Source organism: Nylanderia fulva, unplaced genomic scaffold, assembly GCF_048542155.1.
Source record: "Nylanderia fulva isolate GAGA-0341 unplaced genomic scaffold, ASM4854215v1 Scaffold361, whole genome shotgun sequence".
NCBI lineage: Eukaryota > Metazoa > Arthropoda > Insecta > Hymenoptera > Formicidae > Nylanderia > Nylanderia fulva.
The window spans coordinates 101,753-107,138 of NW_028190435.1; the positions used below are offsets into that span (position 1 = coordinate 101,753).

Consider the following 5,386-nt stretch of genomic DNA (forward strand, 5'->3'; position numbering starts at 1 on the left):
AAATTCGAGATTTGTTGCGGTTAGGAGAGAACTTCTGTCTGCCAGTATTTGACAAAGATAAAACCACCATAGAGTTGTTGAAAAATATAGAACAAAATATTTTTAAACTCCCTGTGGAAAAACGATCTGCAGTCAGAAATAGAGCCTTCCCCATAATAAATAAATTCCATATTTCCATGTCTGATAAAGCTCACACAAAAAATAGTTTATTTAATGCTTACAAATTGACGGGTAAATTCATCCAAGATAATCCTGATATTTTATTTATGAAGGCGGATAAGGGTAATATCACGGTTGCGATGAACAAGGATATGTACATGGACAAAATGTGTGATTTGCTGGCTGACCGGGATACTTATACTGTTGTTAAAAAAGATCCGACTAGGAACCTAATTAATCAATTACACGGGATTTTAAATAGATGGAAAATGAAGAATTACATTTCTTCAACAACATATAAATCCCTGAACTGCACGGACGGGGTTTTACCGAGAGCGTATGGTCTGCCGAAGGTGCATAAACCGAATTGCCCTTTACGTGTCATCGTGTCATCTAGAAATACACCTCTTTATTACTTGGCAAAATTTTTACATAAGATAATATATAAGGCAATTCCGAAACCTGATTCGGCTATTTCTGATAGTTTCCAATTAGTGAACAAATTAAATGGTTTATGTGTGGACAGTGATGTGGAGTTAGTTTCACTAGATGTTACATCATTGTTCACCAACGTACCATTGGATATGGCTATCGATAGTTTAATTAACAGATGGGGGTATATTGAAAAAGAGTGTATTATTCCACGGGATGAATTTTTATGTGCAATTCGTTTTATTATGAATTCGACTTATTTTATGTTTAATAATGTATGTTATCAACAGACCTTTGGCACGCCTATGGGTTCCCCCCTCTCACCGATCATTGCGGATATCACGTTGCAAGATTTGGAGAATAGAGCGATTGCTGCGATTCCAATGTCATTTCCATTTTATTTTAGATATGTTGACGATATCGCGTTGGCGGCCCCTCCCTCCATGCTTAAAATTGTTTTAAACACTTTCAATTCTTTCCATCCTAGATTGCAGTTCACCATGGAGGAAGGGGTTGACAACCGATTGAATTTTTTAGACGTCACTATTATTATAAATAATGGAAGCATTGAGTTTGATTTATTTCATAAGCCGACGTATTCAGGTAGATATTTAAATTTTGAGTCGCAGCATCCTCTCTGCCATAAAAAAGGCACCATTATCAGCCTCATAGATAGAGTTTTTTGGCTATCTCATCCGAAATTCCATAAAGATAATTTTGAGTCTATGATTGGAGTTCTTTTGTCTAATAATTATCCTCTCAAATTGATATTTCAAACATTACAAGCGCGGTTAAAAAAGTTGTTCTTCCGGTACAATAATAAGTTGCATAACAATAGAACAAATATATGCAATGACAAGATTCCAACGCAGAATAAAGTTTCGTACTTTAATATTCCGTATATCAATAATGTATCAAAGAGAATCGAGGACATTACACGTGATTTGGATGTCATTCCATCCTATACAGCAATTAACAGTCTCCGTAAATTCATCAAAGTACACAAGGATAAGTTACCAAGGGAACTCCATAACAATGTAGTTTATAAGATTGATTGTATGGATTGTGATGCGTCGTATGTAGGGCAGACGGGTAGATTGTTGAGAACTAGGATGAAAGAACATCGCAGCAACATAAAAAGAAACGCGTCACAATTATCAGTCATATCGGAACATAGATTATTGAACCATGAATTTAATTGGGAGGATGTAAAAATCTTGGATGAGGAGCCTTTTTTAGGTAAACGTTTGATATCCGAAATGATCCACATTAAGCGTCAGAAGAATAGTTTAAATTTACATAGCGATACCGACAAATTAAACGAGAATTTTGATCTGTTAATTGAAAAATTTACCAAAATCTAGCTTTGTGATTAGACATAACCGGATTTTTTCGTTAGACCTTTGACATGAGTGCCGATAAGTATTAGTTGTTTTTATTTTTATTTTCATATTCTATTTTCGTGGTTTTTTTTTTGCGTATATATGTATCGACTGTGTCGAGGTAGAATACCGCACAGTCGTTAGAGTGATGTGTCACGTGTAACATCGTCTTCTCTCTGTTTTTGCTGTCGGGGTGAGTGTTCTTCCCGGTTTTTAATTTATAATTCTTGGGGATCTTACACGTTTAATTTATACTATGTTGATTAGTGTTGGTAAGGGAGTCACTGCTCTGCTTCCTTCCTGACGATGGTCACCGTTAGGGAGACACTCCGACGACCGGACGGTTCGAATAGGGAGGAGAATGATATTTAATTTATTTGCGGATTGTATGTATACGAGTTTTATAATTTTCTGATTGTACCGATTATCTTTTATTTTGTTTCTTTGTATTTTGCAGCTACTGAAGAAGACCCGAAGTGGGTCGAAACGTTTAGATTCTAATAAATGAGTTTGACTTGAGATCTCATTTTAATTTATTAATTTTGTGCATGTCATCCGCACAGGCTCCGATTGCCGTCGAGATTTTAAAAATAAATTTATTAATTTTACAAATATGATTCTTCAGTGATCAAGCAATTTAAACAATATATAATTCTCTATATCACGTTATGTAATAATTTACATCCCGTACATACGCGCGAGTAAAACCACATAAAATTGTAGAATATTCTTAAACTATGTATATACAATTCGACGATCAAACGAGCCCACTAAAGTAGGGCGAGGTTCGATCGAAATTATATAAAGACGTCTCGTTCGAAGATGATTACAAGTAGTAGCGTCAAGTTATGCTCAAATCCACAACGTTCAGAGTATTAAAACATTGAATCGCGTCTCCTATGGACACCGCTTGTTTATCTTCTTTATATTGTTTAGAGAATTTTTGTTTAATTTTACGCAGAAATTACGAAGATGATTTGGGTAATTAATGGGAAATAAAATAGAGAGGGAGGTAATCATCTTCGAACGAGACGTCCTCATATAATTCCGATCGAACTTAGCCCTAAGGAGATAACAACAACTTTTTACTTGGATTAAAAATAATAGTGATCCCCTGAGCAGAGAATTAAATAAAGAAAACCAGGATTGAGTAGACCAGTTTGGCACAACCAATATTCCCTCCGCTTTGTCATTAATATTATTAATGACAAAGCGGAATATCATAAATAATTTCTTGAAAGTTGGTAAAATTAGAGCATCACTGTGTGATGCAGGAAAATTATTATTTGATGTATTTCATCACAATTCAATGAGTTTCATCTGATCCACTTCTTCTTCTGAGTCAATGAATAACATCAATACTGCTGCTCCAAGGGCGAGAATAGATGAACCAACACATTATTGTGTTTCAACAAAATGTTGGTCCTTTTTCTTGGCAATTTTAGATAAAGCTGCGGCAATCTCTAAATTAATCTTTGGAGGATCTGCGTATAAATCAACATTACGTGGATAATTTTTAAGTAATGTCTTCCTCGTCTCTTCTGGTAGACCTCCTGTCATCCAGGCTTTCCATCTGTTTTTAATTTCCGTATGAAATTTAACAGAATTTGTTGGTACATCATTCGGATCTTCTCTCAATATTTGCAGAATTTCGTCATCAATGACAGAGTCCATTGTCGGGTCTGTGTTTTCCCCATTTTTAGAGACACTAACCTGAGCGTCACTGGTTTCAAAAATATCATTAACAGGATCCGCGAAATCCTGTATATCCTCAGATTCATTTTCGATATCAGAATACTTTCTCTCTGAAAGCTAATAAACCATATTACAAATAAAAAACTTAGGACAATAATATCCTTTAAAATTAAAGTCACAGGCAGCATTCGTGTGAAATTAATCTGCAGAACTATTTGTTCAGTAACGAATGTTTAATTCCTTTATTAGGAGTGCATTATTCGTATGAAATAAGCACTTTAAGATATTATTTATTCATTGATTTATTTTGGAGGGAGGGTAATATTTGTATGGAATAAACATTCATCAAATTAAATAAATTATTCAATTTTTTATTAAATTATTCAATTTTTTATTTTATCATTCGGTACATCTTGAGACTCATTATTCTTAATCTTAACCAGTTGAGTGAGGATGCAGTTTATCTTCAGTTTCATGAGTATTTCTTTTAGGTCTCTTGAACGTGATCGAGAATGCCTTCTTTTCCTATCCTTTCTATCTTTCTTCATTGTGATCAATATTTAAATAAATATTTTATTTAATAAACTTTTTCTGATGTGCGAATCGTTGAGCACAAAAAAACAATATGAAGAAGATAAACAAGCGGTGTCCATAAGAGACATTTTTTCAATACTCTGAACATTGTGGATTTGAGCATAGCTTGACGCTACTACTTGTAATCATAAAGAACAAGACGTCTGCAGTATAATTAACGCAAGGTAATGAGCGAAGTTGAATATAGCAGGAGTCCTTGAATAGTCCAGGGAGAAACAGCTGATGATTTCTCGCAGGCACCGAAAAGCTTGTCAAACGTGTCGTTGATATGTGTCACCGACTCTACCTGTGTTGGAATAGAAGGCGGATGATCCAGGGAAGACATTGAACGAATAGCTTCAGTCTCAAGATCTGAAAAAAGGTATCGGGAAGGAGCAAAGAGTGCGGATAAGGAAACGAAGTTGGTTATATCCGCTCTATGCCACAAATCCATAATGAAATGAAGGTTGGCGAGAGGACATACCTGGTTCAGAGCTCTGGTTCTGAGGAACCATCTCCTCCTCCGTCAGTTTGTGTTCTGAAGCCAAAGGTTGAGTCAAAAAATGGATCTCTTCCCTAGACGACATAATCTCGATGGATTAAAAAACTTTCGTTATTATACACGAGATTTTATATTTTTTTGTGTTAATCCATTTTGCGTTACAATTATATTTAATTTCTCAATAATAACAACGTTTGAAAGATTTAAATGTAGGTAGCGATTGTATTGTCAGCACTTTAATCATTATTTAACTTAACTTCATCATTTAAAAACTTATTATGTAATAATTAATTACACTAATCAAATATGTCAAGACCGCCAAAAGAATTAAGAATAAAAAATAAGACAGAATCTCTTCTCAACCGTACTGGCAAATAATTTAATCTCTTGTAGATTTTTTCATGCTGATTAACGAATCCGGCCGCGAAAATTGCGTATCACGTAAGATTTTTTAGATATCATTTTTTAGACATCTATGGATACACAAAAAAAGGCATTATAAACATTTTTTCGTAAAATATAGCTTTTAATTGAGATGTGATAAAAAGTGCTACGATGGCTCAAAATAAAGCTTAAGCAAAATAAGCTTAATTTGTAATTTATGTAAAAAATATGAAAAAGATCGAATTTATAAAGAGGTAAA

At 34.2% G+C, this 5,386-nt stretch overlaps 1 long non-coding RNA gene across 1 annotated transcript; it reads right to left on the bottom strand.

The window, feature by feature from the left end:
• Window positions 1-4,198: 4,198 nt before the first annotated feature.
• Window positions 4,199-4,906, bottom strand: LOC146722150 (uncharacterized). Its single transcript, XR_014925323.1, has 2 exons — window positions 4,726-4,906; window positions 4,199-4,613 (listed from the first exon to the last, which is right to left on the bottom strand). It is a non-coding gene; the product is annotated as an uncharacterized LOC146722150 (long non-coding RNA).
• Window positions 4,907-5,386: the final 480 nt, after the last annotated feature.